The sequence below is a fragment of the Arvicola amphibius genome, chromosome 1 (genome assembly GCF_903992535.2).
Source record: "Arvicola amphibius chromosome 1, mArvAmp1.2, whole genome shotgun sequence".
NCBI lineage: Eukaryota > Metazoa > Chordata > Mammalia > Rodentia > Cricetidae > Arvicola > Arvicola amphibius.
The window spans coordinates 134,227,377-134,242,337 of record NC_052047.1 but is presented as its reverse complement, the minus strand read 5'-3'; the positions used below and the strand labels follow the sequence as shown (position 1 = coordinate 134,242,337).

The window sequence follows — 14,961 nt, the reverse complement described above, 5'->3', positions numbered from 1 at the left end:
CTTTTCAGTCTGTCTTCTTGTGCGTCAGGATTTGAACAAGTTTCATCTAGCCCTTTCCTGGCCCAGGTCTCTGCAGGTACCTATCCAGGCCATGGTATGCAGGGCTTATAGATGGGAATTTTCAAACTGGCTGGGGCTCTGTAGGGGGAATAAAGGTGAGATTGTCTCTGGTAAGTCTCAGAAGTCTTATTCATCAGAATCCATGCGCTCCTTGGTGGAGGACCGTCTGCTCTGACCTGGCACAGAAATCACAGGAGGAAAGGCCCCCGTTTACTCACTGCATTCATGATGCACTTGGCCCTTGACAGAGGGAGAGCGGCTTTGCCTCAAAGAGCTGTTAGCACCTTGCTGGATGATTTTCATGCATTATTTAATTCAACACTAACGGCGCAGACAAGTACCATTATTGGCTCCCCTGACTTACACAAAGCAAACACAGAGCTTGGAGGGACACAGCTAAGATTTCCCAGGAGAGGCAGCTCACGAATCCAAGCTGCTTGCAATCTCAGAGGGCTGCTCCTCACGATGTCATAAAATTGCCTCAGCAGCTAGGGGGGGTCTAGGTGTGACGTGCAGGCATGAGTCAGCCAGTACCTCTCTGCTGTCCCTGCCTTGTGCTGACACTCTCGCAGCCTAATGTGTCCTGATTTCCAGGGTGTTCCTGGACACACTTGCCGGCAGGTACAGGAGTGAGGTCACTATGGAGTGACATCACTTGGTACTGACATTTGCTTCATATTTCATTTTTGTTTTCCTTCTTTGACATCCATGAAGGATTGCTTCAAGGAAAAGGTCACCGGGAACCCAAGTTCATGTATTTTTACATAACCTTCCACATCCTCTCAAATATGTCCAGCCACCTCTGGGTTGCTCTTTGTACTGAATTCAATGTAAGGGAGTATGGCATTGCATCCAGGGAGCAATGACAAGACAGCTACACCCACTCAGCACAGCCATAGAGTCTATGTTTGAATGTCTCAGCTCCACGGCTCTTGGAGTGCACAGATGGGAGCAATGATCTGCAGGCTGACTAGGTACTGATGGTGTGCTGCCCCGCGTAACGGCACCTGGTGGGAGTATACTCTGCAGAGGGATGCCGAGGCTGCTGTGTAGCACAGTCCCTTGTTCCCTATTCCTTTGGCTTAGGTGGTCCAGTCTTTAGTTTTGCTCACTTCCTTGGTGAGTTTTCTTTTGGCCTCCAGAAATCAGCTGCACCCCACCTTCTGTTACATGATTCTTTTAAAAGATCAAACCTACAGTTGTGTTGTGCATGTGTGTGTGCATTCATGCGTGTGTCTCTGTGTATGCCTTCTTGCATGTGTGTGCATGCGAGCACGTATGTGTGTGTGTATGTGGTGTTTGTGTGTGTGTGTGTGTTTGTGTGTGTGTGTGTTTGTGTGTGTGTGTGTGTAGTGTCTAAGTCAGAGGTCAACCTTGAGTGTTGTTCCTCAGGAACTGTCCATCTTTTTTGAGACAGAGTCTTGCACTGACCTGGAGCTCAGTGATGTGACCAGGTTGGTCAGCCAGCTAGCCCCGGAGATCCCGCCAATCTCCTTCCCAGTGCTGGGGTTACAAGCATGTACCCAGCTTCTTGATGAGTCTGGAAGATCAGACTTAGATCCTTATGTGTGCAATAAGTGTTTTACCAACTGAGCTAGCGCCCTAGCCTGATATCAAGTGTCTAAAGCCATTGCCTTGTCTGTGCTCAGATTTAACTGCTCATATTTTCTTTTTTATTGAGTCTTGTGGTTGCAGGCATCAGTGCCAATAAATAGTTTTCACTTCAAAGCATAGAGATAGTTTGTTCTGGAGCCAAATGTGAGTGACAATGGCTATAAACAGGGATTCAAGTTCTCTGCCATGTTGTGTTCAACATGCTAATAGTTTTATGAAGATTTTTTTCTATGTAGTAACAGGACAAAAAAAAAAGGGAATGAATGAAGACACCTTTTTAATGCATCATTAGGAACTTCAGATAACTAGGTTACAGCCAGTCTGGGACATCTCTGCTATTGGCCTCAGATGTAGGATGGCATCCTCAGACTTTGGGTTGGTGGTCTATCGGTACATCCTAAGGGGTTTACACTCTAGTCACAGGATGTTAGGTCAAACACAGAGGTGGGCACTGAATGGCTGTTAAGGGGGATGAAGGTAGCCCAAGGGTAGTTTGACCTGCAATATCCCAACTCCTCACTATCACTGGAAGTGTGACTCAGTTAATTAGCCTTGCAGACTGTTTAACCTAGGTATGGCTTTTATTCTGGAAGCTTCAGTTCACAGAGAGTTACACAGACTTCTGGAATGACTTGGCTGGAATGGGATTTCCCCCAGGAACTTGGCTTTTACAGGACAGGAGTTTGCAAACAGCGAGCCTTCGCGGGGATGCACCTGCTGCAGTGTGGCAGAAATAACAACCATCTCTTTTTAAGCAGAGGACTTTGAAAGCATCCCTGTGGCCCAACTTATGACTCTTGCTTTTTGCCAGCTTTTCCTGTGAACTTCATAATATATGTTTAATAATGAAACAGGGCTTCCACTGTTTCATTCCACTGTACGTAGGGACCAGATTTTCCAAAGGTTTGAAAAAGAGAAGCAGTTGACAGGATGGGGAAGGTTTGGCCACTCACAGTGTCTCAGTGACTGTTCCTCCAGGGCTCATCGGACCTTTTCCACTGACTTCCCCGCTGTGATCTCACTGACACAGTTCCTGGTCTCCTTTGCCCCAGAGGAACCACAGATTGCCTGGAAAGGAACACTGTAAGCCTCAAAGAGTTTGCAGATGAGCCTCTAAAATATGTTCCGATCCTTTGCCTGTGGTTAGTCTTTGGAGTAAACTCATGTTGCAAGCAGTCTTTCCCCGAGGAGATGTAAACACTGTCTATCCCCGCTTCTTAAGTTCCCGGTGACAAACCAAAATATGATTCCATTGACATTTGCCCTGGGGAACTAATGAGTTTATTGGGCTTTACTTACATAATGTGAGCGTCAGAATTTGTTTTGGTCAACTTGCATAAACCTAGACATACCTGAGAATCGAGGACCTGCTTTCATTATATTTGTCTGGGGGTCATTTTTTTGATTACTGATTGATGTGAGAGGGTCCAGTCCACTGTGGGCAGTGCCACCCCTCGGAAGTGGGCCTGGGTGGCTGAGAGAGCCTGGGCAAGCAAGCTAGTAAGTAGCATTCCTCTGCTGGTTTCTGCTTCAAGCTCCTGCCAGGAGTACCTACGTCAGCTTCCCTCCATGACGCACGATGACCTGTAAGGTAGGATGTATCCCTCAAGTGACTTTGGGGTGTAGTGTTTTATCACAGCAACAGAAAGCAAAGTGGGACAGTGGGAGGGGGGATACTTGCAGGAATTTGGGGGATCCCAAAGAAGCTGCACTAGAGAGCCTTTACCCCAGCAGAGACTATGGCTTCTTCACAGCCACAGAGACAGATCGCCCTCCACCCCACTAACCTTCCACAGCCTTTATAACTGTAGCACCACTGAGGTCACATGCAATTGGGGAAGAGATACATATCAGTGACTGGAGGAGCACTGGCATCTCAGGGGAGGGTCCAGTGATCCTCTGAGGGAACGCTAACAGTCAGCAGACCGGATTGAGCTAGTCTCTTGCAAGCACGCACAGCTGCTAGGCTAAAGATGTAGGCTGTTTTGCTTAGAGACCCATACCTGTACAACACCTGGTACTCAGGTGGCACATCTAACAGCAGCTCACTACCTGCCCCATCTCCGAAGCATCCTTTGAAGTCCTGGGGCTGGTAAATGGTGGTACCCATGACTAAGTGACTTGTTCCACTGTTGACAAGTCAGGTGGCTGGAGAGGCCTGAGCAGGTTAATAGCAATTGCCATTTCCAAGTGATGCATTTCTGTCCTGCTCTTTAGACATTAGGAGGGGCTGTCTAATCCATGGCCCACAGCCCACAGGCAGTCCAGCAGAGTTCTGAATGTGCTCCAACACAAACTCGTCAACATACTTAAAACACAAGACTTTCTTTCTTTCATGGATCTTGGGTGTGACCTCTGTAGATGACACTGTCACGTCACAGTGCCTTGCATGTGGGCCTCAGGTCAGACACCCAATGGATTCAGCGTGTGGGCCAAGACAATTTTCTTTGTCCATTGTGTCCCAGAGAAGCTGAAAGGTTGGAAGCACCCACTTTAAAGTGTAGTTAGGAAGTGCTGCTGTCTCACTGCTCACACCTGTGGCTTTGCAGAGACATATGATTTGGTGCCCGTGTACCTGGGGTCGCACCTCTCCCAGCTAAGAGACATTTTTCCTGGAAAGAAGATCCTGGAGCTCTGGATCTCTGCAGTTTGCCACTGTGTGTCCCATGCCTGTCCATGCCTGCCCATGCCTGAACCTTTGGTCCTGAAGCCTGCCTGATCGTCCAGCCCTGACTCAGTCTCACGGGGCTTAGCCTCTATTGGTTTCTGGATATGGGCTGGCTGCAAGAGATTTAACTGTGATCCCACAAGCCCTTCCTGGAGGCTGTTGTGTGCTGGGGGCTGCTGTGCATTTGTGGCTTCATAGGCAAAAATAATCCCAGTGAGGATAATTCCGAGTCAAAGCTTGCCATCCTGTCTCTTCTCATAAAGGGACTTTATTGTGCATCTGGCTTCAAGTAGCAGTCTGGGACACAGTGCTTGGTGCCAAAACACTGGAATTTGGGGTATTTTCATGTTTATGGTAATAATGGAAGTGGATATTTTAAACGATGACTCCCTTGGAAAATTCATAATGAGTACTTACCTTAGCAATGGGTATACACTCTTATTTTCTTCTGAAGAAGTGTCTTGTGGTTGGACACTGTAGCACACACATGGATTCCAGATCTGGGAGGTGGAGGAAGGAGGATTAGGGTTTCAAGGTCATTTTTGGCTGCACAGTGAGCTAGTCTGAGGCCATCCTTCACTCTATGAGAAGGGAGGAGAATAAATTGGAGGGGGAAGAATAAGAGGCTGCAGAGGTGCTCAGGGATAAAAAGTGCTTGCTGGTCTTGCAGAGCTCCAGAGTTTGGCTCCCAGCACTCATGTTGGGCAGCTCACAACCAGCTGTTGCAACTCCAGTTCCCGGGGAGCTGATGCCCTCTCTGGCCTCTGAGGACATCTGCATGTACATGGTACACACGTATGCACTCGAGCACACACAGTGACATAAAGTAAATCTTAAAAAATAATCAATAGCAGAAGCAGCTTCCATTGTGAATACAGGAGCTGCTAGAGGCCATTCGGGTCCAAATGATACCCTGTTGTAAGAAAAGGAGGAGAGTGGAGGAGGGAAAAGAGGAGGGGGAAGAGAAGGAGGAAGGAGCTAGCTTCCACTGTGAACATATTCTTCAGCACAGTAGGGTGATCAAGGGCTGCAGCAATTAATTGAATATTTTAAAATAGCATATAGAAAGATTTTTTGAAGTGTTTCTGATGAAAACAAATAACTTGTGTGGTTTTAGACGTGCCATTGTCCAGAACCCATCTTTACACATGTATTTGTATTCAATTGTCGTACTCTACCCCATAGTGACACACTGTTTGTTCTGTCAGTTAAAAATGAAAGCCAATACAAAAGCAGATGCTAAGAAAAATGTAATGGATGAAATTAGACCTTGACAGAACAAGAGAAGAAGTAGAGAGGAACAGAAATAATGATTTCATCACTGCTCAGAATATGGAGTTCAACTTTCTAAACAATCTAGAGAATTAAGTAAGTTCCATCAGTTTAACTGAAAAAGATGTGGATCTTTGGAAAGTATAGGAAAGATGAACTTCAAGCAAAGAAATGGGTCGGTAGCTAAAGGAAAAGCAAAATCCAAAAATAGAAGGTCTAAGCCATGTTGATGACTCACTGAAAGAGCACTTGTCAACAGGCTAAATGGACCAAGCTCTCCTCTTGACAGGATAGTTGGGGGTGTATCATGAAGTAAATTTAGTCACAAGTTGCAGCTGGTTCAGCCAGAAAACGGAGTGAATTTTGTTCCCTTCCCTTTCTGTGATGGACGGTCTGTAGATGATTTAGCCCAAGGAATGTGTGGCCACCCAGCAGTCTTCTCCTGGGGATTCTATTTCAATCCCATTTTACAGATGGACTGAAAATCTGCCAGAAGAAATGACGATAACCCTAAAGAGAACTTTGTGCCCCTCTCTTTGGATGTCAAGACCATTGAGACAACGAACCCAAAGAAACTGGACATTTTACAGGAAAATCATGCTGGGAGAAGTAAAAGGTTGAAGCCTAATGCCAGCCAGAGGGGGAATTTGTCCCCCAGGAAGAGATTTCACCAAGTTAAGACAACTTGTCAGAACATCTTAAGGGAAAGGCTGGATCCCAGACAACCATGGGTCAGTGATGGTTGAACCCACAACTTAACCAAGACGGCTCTTGCCCTCTGTTTAAACTTTAAACATCATGTCAGCACCCCAAAGACAGACTTGGGGTGGTCACTGGATGTTAGGGTCAGCTTTATTTGTCAACTTCTTAATGGGTGGCACCATTTCCTAGGCAGGGGTCCTGAACCTTCTAAGAGTGGAGACATTGAGTTAAGCACCAGCAATCAAGCCAGCAAGCATGAATATGTTTGTTTCTCTCTGCTCTTGACTCTGGAAGTTCCTGCCTTGACTCCTCCACAACAATGGACTATGACCTGCAATTGTAAGCTGAAATAAATCCCTTCCTTTTGTAAGTTTCTTTTCTTCATGATATTTTATGACAGCATCAGAAAGGAAACTAGGATGGTGGATCTCCTTATCTGTCCCATTCCCAACGTGGCTACGGTGAATGACTCTCTTTTCTCTGCTTCTCTATGTGGTTTGTCTCTTTAGCCTGGTTTTGGGGGATGGTTGGCTGAGTATTTGTCTGTAGGGCTTCCAGGACCCAGGTCTGATGTTGATAATTCCAGTGTTAAGGCCACTCTGCAGCCGGGTGGTGACAGCACATATCTTTAACCCTAGCACTCAGGGTAGAGGGCAGAGGCAGGCAGATCTCTGTGAGCTCAAGGCCAGCCTGATCTACAGAGTTCCAGGACACCCAGGACTGTTACAAAGAGAAATCCTGTCTTGATAAAACAAAAAAGAAAAAGAAAGTAAGTAAATAAGTTAGAAAGAAAGGAAGGGAGGAAGGGAGGAAAGAAGAAAGAAAAGAAGGAAGAAAGGAAGGAAGGAAGGGAGGAAAGAAGGAAGAAAAGAAGGGAGGAAGAAAGAAAGGAAGGAAGGAAGGAAGGAAGGAAGGAAGGAAGGAAGGAAGGAAGGAAGAAAAGACTACTCTCCTTGGAGATGGAGCTGATGATGAAGCAGGGCAAAGACTTGCGTTTGTGTGAAACTTGGAGTCTGTTCGCACTATGCTGCATTGATAGGGCAAGGGGATTCCATGCAGTCTTAATGACTGCTCTTTTTGAAAATTAAACTTGTTTCATGCACATCCAACTATCATGATCAATGCAGTTCTGCGGCTTTAGTTGAACATTCTTTCATTTTATTTCAATGAGCATCTTCCCTACCTTTCCTCATTTTTAAAAACAATACATGCTTCTAGTGTATTTAATAAGTTTTCTTTGGCTATGTTTTCCGTTTAGTCCCTGACTGTTCACGGACTTCCCTGGCTACTGCAGGGGAATAATTTAGACGTTAGTTTTGAGTTTTAAAAGTGGCTTCACAATCAGTGAGCACAGTTTTCCCAGCTGACTTCAGAGCCCAAGGTTTGGCCTGTGCAGAATGCTTTGTTTATAGACACCTGAAAAGATTTCGGTTTATTTTTAGAGATTTATTTTTACATCCATGTTTCTGTGTATGCCCCATGTGTGAAGGTGACCTCAGAGGAGGCATTGGGTCCCCTGGAGCTGGAGTTGCAGGCAGTCGCAAGTCTTTAAGAAGAAGGGTGCTGGGAACCAGGTCTTAAGAGCAGCAAGTGCTCTTAACCCCTGAGCCATCTCTCTGCCCCAGGCACCTGAGCAGTTTCATGGGTTTATCGAGCTTGTATTGGGCTCATTGCAGAGTTTCATGGAAGGGCGGACAGTCATACCACATGATGGCTTCACATGAACTTATTATCTCTGATAATCGAAGCGCCTGCAAACACGTTCGGGCTCTCCCTTACCTACCACTAAAGGTGGGAACTTGTCGGGAACCTGACAAGTCACCGTTTCTTTTCATTTTTTTCCTTCCCTCAAAACTACTTTAAAATGTAACTCTCTCCGGGTGGTGGTGGCGCACGCCTTTAATCCCAGCACTCGGGAGGCAGAGGCAGGCGGATCTCTGTGAGTTCGAGACCAGCCTGGTCTACAAGAGCTAGCTCCAGGACAGGCTCTAAAGCTGCAGAGAAACCCTGTCTCGAAAAAAAAAAACAAATAAAATGTAACTCTCATTTTACTGTGTTGTGTATTAATAGCCCTGGGCTGTGCCCGCTGGATAGCAGCTTTAAGCCTATTATCTTAGACTTGCTAAATGGTTACAGTTGTTTGGCTATGACTTTTTGATTTGCTTCCAGATGTTTCCTCACAGAGCTGGCTGAGGGTAGAGGGAGATGCAGCTCAGTGATGTCGTCTGAAGAGTGAGTCGCTTTCCATAAAAGCCACCAAGCAAAGCCCTTCACACGATGCCTGGCCTGTAGGAAGTATTCTGTAGACCTGACTGCCACCAGCCCTGGGATGGGGAACAACTGTCAGATGCTTTTAGTTGTTTCTCGGGGAATTTAAGTGCTAGTAAGCCATATGGACATATTGCTAAGTATTAATTTATAGCCTTTGGCTGTGCCTTTGGAATGCTGGCTATGGAAAATGAGACTATCAACTCAATTTTATCCCTCAGATGCTGCCTGACTTCCTGTACACTCCTATTTATTGCTGAAGTGGTTGCTTCCTTAGTATTTGTGAATATGATCAACACATACTCACCCCCTTCTTCATGCCTTCAATGAATATAGTGTCTCAATTTTACTTAAATATTATTACTGTGTGTGTGTGTTTGTGTGTGTGTGTGTGTGTGTGTCTGTGTGTGTCTGTGTGTGTATGTGTGCAGGCACTGGTTCACATGTGGAGGTCAGAGGACAACTTTTGGGAGTTGGTTCTCTCCTTCTACTATGAGTTACTGGCATGAAATTCAGGCTTGCTATGCAAGTACTCTTGCCTGCTGAGCCATCTTTGCTGGCCCTGTATCTTAATTTTTTTAAAAAAGTAGATCTATCTTAAGCTTTTTCCTTTTTATGGATACCAAAATATTACTTTCTATTGAGCCAATAAATATGATAATTCTGGAGCATGGAAGTTCATTTTATTTATTTCTTGACCTTTTGTTTTCCTAGAATTGCTTATATTATTAAAAAGATTCCTCCTCCACGTCACACCAAGGCTGAGTCTATGAAATGGCTTCAGTATACTTTTCTGCACAGCTGAGGTTATGATTGATTTTTCACTAGCTTTTGCTTTCTGTGTTTCTGTGGCTATCTTTTCAGGAGCCCTGGCTTGTTCACTTATTCATCTGCACAGCTACTATCATGAGACTTCATCATTCTGAGAATTCCATGCTGAAAACCTGTCATAGCTTGGAATTCCCTCTGTGCTCTGAACTGAAGGACCCCATTTCACTGCCTCTAGCAAGGGGCTAGGGCTGGTAACCCTCCTAAAACAGCTCTCTGAGGGGCAATTGGTTTCAGCTCCTTTCTCACAGACCTGCGATGGCATTCTAGATTGTATCTAACTTTCTGGTAATTTCATGGAAATGCTGCTTGAGCAATAAAATCTGGGGGAGAGGATTGTGAGAATCAAATAACCCAGCCCCAAACTCTCTCTCTCTCTCTCTCTCTCTCTCTCTCTCTCTCTCTCTCTCTCTCTCTCTCTCTCTCTCTCTGTCCTGTCTCTCTCTGTGTGTGTGTCTGTCTGTCTCTGTCTGTCTCTGTCTGTCTCTCTCTGTCTCTGTCTCTCTGTGTCTCTCTCTCTCTCTCTCTCTCTCTCTCTCTCTCTCTCTCTCTCTCTCTCTCTCTCTCTCCAACCAGCACTGGAGATCCAGGGTAGCAAATATGAGGAAGTTTATTTTACCTGGTTGAGCAACAACACAGATAGAGTGGGAGGGGCCCTGAGTTCAGAGAATACTTTTTTCTTATAATCCGAATGCAGGTCTTGCCCTCCTTTCCCTCACTGGCTGTCATGGGTTGGGGTACAGTCTTAACATCACTTGTCACTTACGTTTGTCTATTTCTCAGCAAAGATCACACCTGGGTTTATTTATTCCATCCTGTTCATCTTTAAAGCTTTTAAGTTAGAAGTCCTTTGTCACATTTGTAGACTGTTAGGTGTGTGGTGAGACCCAACATTAGGGAAGCTTGACTATATTGATAATGTTTTATGCTAAATCCTTAGTTTGGATGGGGGCAGCAAAACTAGCAGGCATTAACAGGGTCCAGAGTTTTTGTTCATCTGCCATTGAATTTAAGCTTCAAACAATTTTGTTGTGAAGAAGGGTAGTAATATTTCTATTTTTTACACTGATGAATCTAAATGTGTGCTTATTATCCCATCACAATGGGTTGATTGTTAAGCATAAAATTCTAGGATAAGAGATCTTTAGAGAATCTGAATTTATATTCTCTCCATTTTTGTAAGTATTGCTGTTGAGAATTCTGTCAGCATTTTTGTTCTGTGTTCTTTGTTTTTGTTCATGGGTGTGCATGCATGTGTGTGTGTGTGTGCATGTATGTGGAGGCCAGAAGTTGATATCAGATGTTTTCTTCTCTGCTCTCTACCTTATATTTTTAGACACTGTCTCTCAGTGAACCTGGAACTTGCTGATTCAGCCAGACTGGCTGGCCCAAGAGCTCTGAGCTCCACCTGTCCCCACCTCCCCAGTGCTGGGGTTAAAAGCTCAGCTTTTTATATGGGGTTCTGTGGCTCGAACTCAGGTCATACTGTTTGCCTGACAAGTGCTTTTATTGACTGACCCATCTTTTCTCTGCTTTTGTTTCCTCTTTGGTGATCTCTGCACCTTCTGTTTCTGATATTATGAAGTGTGATGGTAATATGTCTTAGATTATTCATTGTGTTCTTAGGGTTTTGGACACTGAAGTCTTTCAGATCGGGAAAATTATCTTACAATTTTTATTCAGTAGGATTTCCTTCCCCCAAAAAATATTTTAGATTTCTTTCTCTGTTTTAATTCCCCGCAACTCTCTATTTTTGTGTGCTGTTTACTTTCTACGAGATTTCCTCAGCTTATTCTTTATAAATTTTTGTTTCTAAAATTCAGTCACATTCCTCATTTTCAAGAGTGCCTTCTTGCCCTTTGCTTCTTCCAGAAAGTATCCTGTTCTTGCTTTATGCAAGCGAGGTCCCCTTCCAGAGAGACCAGCTACAGTTTCCTAAAGCGCCTCTCTGTTTCCTAGCACATTTGTGTTGCTTTTGTTAGCTCCTAAGTCCCACTGTGTGGTGCTCTTTAGCCTGGCCAAGGGTGAGAAGAATGGAGATGCCTGTCTTACTCCTCTGTGGGCCGACATTCCCCCAAATCTGTCACACTTTTCCTCCTGGCCCTGGATCTGCAAACCTGGGTTTTATGACATTTTTTTATGGAAACAATTTTCCAGTTATCCATGGAGTTGAGAAAAGATCAGTTGATCCCTAATGCCCCTCGGGAAGCCAGCCTACTTCAGTCCTGCCCACCCCTCCTTCATGACCCCTGCGCTCCTCTGAGCTTGTCTGGTCTGGGTTCTCAGAGCTCTATCAGGGAGTTGTACTTCTGTCTCCTGTCACTAAAGACTCCTGGCCCTGGCTCTATCTGCATGTGCTGTGATTTAGGGAAGACACATGTCTTTGAATTTTACAAGAGACTAAAGCTATATTTTGTATGTTGTTTCATTCGGAGGATTTTTTTTGAAGGATGGACAAAGGAAACCCAGCATGTTTTTTTCCCCAGAATCCTGAGGTGAATGCATTATCTGGCCTCTCAAGTGGGTCATGTTAGGTAGACTCTTTGTTACGGACCTCCAGCCACATTTAACCTTCACAAAAATGAGACTTTTATGTGCTCTGCAAATGTCTTGTGTAACTTGATTGCCTTGAGAAAATTGCATTAGTTCTCAACTTATTTGCTGTCATAGTAGAAAAAATAAATTACACCATGCTAATGGTGTTTCTCAGATGCGCTTATCCTTGAAGGAATCACATCTTTTATTTTCAACATTTAACGGGAGGCTTTCCAAAATGTAGCAAGTGTTTCCCTAACTTCTTTATTTTTAGTTTTTTTTCTAAAATTATGTTTATCATTAATGCACAGGGAGGTAAGCGCAAGTCAGAGGACAACTTGAAGGAGTCAGTGCTCTCTCTCCATCATGTGCGTCCTGGGATTTGAACTTGGGTCTTTGGATTTTGTGGCAGGTGCCTTTACCCCCTCAGCCCTCCTGCCAGCTCTCCTTAGCATCTTAAACACAGGGATGAATGTTCTCATTTTCTGGTTTCTCTGAGGCATTTTACTAATACCGTTTATTACCCTGTGGAATAATTTGGTGACCTCTCTGGATGCTTGCTTTTTAAGTTCCTAATTGATTTTGCAGAGATGGCTATAATTTCCCAGTGAGTCATCTCCACCAGCCGGAAACATCCCCGTCCCTCCCTCCCCCACAAAAAACCCAACACTGTGCTCTATTTAATTGACTGGCTGCTGTGCCTAGAACGAACTGAGACTGGAAACAGAAACAACATTTCTAGGCTGGTAAAGCCAGGAACCTTAAATGCAATTCCATGCCCTGGTCAGCTGATGAGGAGGAAGCACGCAGACACCCCCCGGCTTCTAGGATTCCACAGTGTAGGCATCCAAGCCAGCACACTGCTCAGTGCTCACGGGTCTTACCTTGGAGCAGAGTCTACGGCTTCATTTTACTCAGGCAGCTCTGTATGCAGCAGTTGCTCTGTGCATTGCAGATGTCAGGTGACACCCTTTCCCCTAGATGCGATAGTCCCCGGCGATACCAGACATCGCCACATTATGCTCAGAAGGGCAGGGTGAATGCCTGTTGAGAACCTTCGATCACCGATCTCCTTTCTTCTGAGTTCATAGCCATTTCCTGGATGTTTTTAAGTCGGATGAAAATGTGACGGCAGTGAACTGGAAGAGTGGCCTAATTTCCTGGATCCTGTGAGATGTGAAATAACTCATAACGCACTCATGTTTCTACCTGTTGTCAGTGCTAGCCAGCCAAATTTTCGCTTTAAATATTCTGACAACTAACATTTATGGAGCACTGTTTTGCTTTGGTGTGTGTGTGTGTGTGTGTGTGTGTGTGTGTGTGTGTGTGTGTGGAGGCTGGTGGTTAACTGTTGAAGGAGGCTGCTAGTTGATTCCCAACCATTCAGAACCAAAATAATCACACAGAAACTGTATTCATTAAATCAGTGCTGGCCCATTAGCTCTAGCTTCTTATTGGCTAACTCTTACATATTAATTTAACCATTTCTATTAATCTGTGTATTGCCACGTGGCTGTGGCTTACCAGCATCTGTCTCCAGTGGGGCTACATGGTTTCTGTCTGACTCCGCCTCCTTTCTCCCAGCATTCAGTTTAGTTTTTCCCCACCTGCCTAAGTTCTGCTCTATTATAGGTCCAAAGCAGTCCTTTATTAACCAATGGTATTCACAGCATACAGAGGGGAATCCCACGTCAGTTAACTGTATGGGTGTCTTCCTCTACCACTCTCTACCTTTTGTTTAAGACAGGGTCTCTCACTGAACCCAGGATTTACTAATCCGCTAAATGGGTTGACCACTGTTTTCCAGGGGTCTGCCTCTCTCTACTGCTACCCTAACCACTAGAGTTACAGGCCAGCTACAGACCAGTTACAAACCAGTTACAGACACCATGACCAGCTTTTATGTGGCTTCTGGAGATGGAACTCACATCCTTACACTTTACTGACTGAGCCATTTCCTCATTCTTGGGCGAACATTCAGTATTTGAACTCGCACTTGGCGATGGCTGTTGATGAAGAAAGGATTATGGCCCTGATGTTGACAGATACCTGTAAACAAAGGCCCAGAGCATCTATCCAAATCCAGAATGTCAGCTGGGACTGTGGTGTACATCCTTGGAACACACTGTCTGCCAGCATCTGGGTGGTGGCTATCACTGTGGTGCCATGTGTGGGCTTCAGTCTGCTCTAGTACCTGGGGATGAGGTGCACATACCTTTCCCCTTCTATACTGGCTGCTTAGCAGAGGTTCAGCGAAGGTCTGAGCTACCAGATCAATGGAGCTCTAAAGGGCTGTCTCCAGTGCTTTTTACGAGAAGAGGGGAACCACAACAAAAACATAAGTGCATGTTCTAGTTTCTTGAGAGGGCACAAGTTGTGACATTATAGGTCATTAATGTGCTGCAAATCTCTGTCATTAGGAGGATAATTGCCTTCCACTGTAGGGAGGAAGTGGCTGGATAATTATAGCCCGAGGTCTGGCATCTCGCCTCCCTGCTGTCTGTCAGGGCTAGAAACTGAGATGCTGTGCAGCAGACACCAGGTTTCTTAATGATTAACCTACTTCAGTACCCAGAGCCACTGGAAACACAGTGGAAATGTTTCCTGATGATTTCAGGAGACCGCACCATCACCGTCACCAATGTCTCCAAGGCCACCTGACCATGACGTCTCGGTTAGTTTAAAGCTTACTTTCTGAGGAGTATTGATTAGTTCCTGCAACTCACGGTAGCTTGAGATTGCAGCACTTGTTGAAGACAAAACACCTGACTAACGCAACTTAAAGAAAGAAGTGTTTATTTTGTCCCACAGTTTGAGGGTTCAGTCCATCCAGGTGGGAAGGTATGGCATGGGGAGCGTGCAGCGGTGGGTCGCATTGTGTCCACAGCCAGGAAGAAGAGAATGATAAGGTCTGGCGTTTCGTACTTCCCCCTTTTCATTCAGTCTGGGACCCTAGCCCAGAAATGGCACCGCCCACATTCAGGGTGACTCTTCCAAACCCAGTTAACCCAATC

The 14,961-nt window shown here is 45.2% G+C and overlaps 1 protein-coding gene across 1 annotated transcript in view; it reads left to right on the top strand.

Moving 5' to 3' along the window:
- Cpxm2 (carboxypeptidase X, M14 family member 2) overlaps positions 1-14,961 on the top strand; it is a 109,352-nt gene that overhangs the window by 30,356 nt on the left and 64,035 nt on the right. The window lies entirely within an intron of this gene.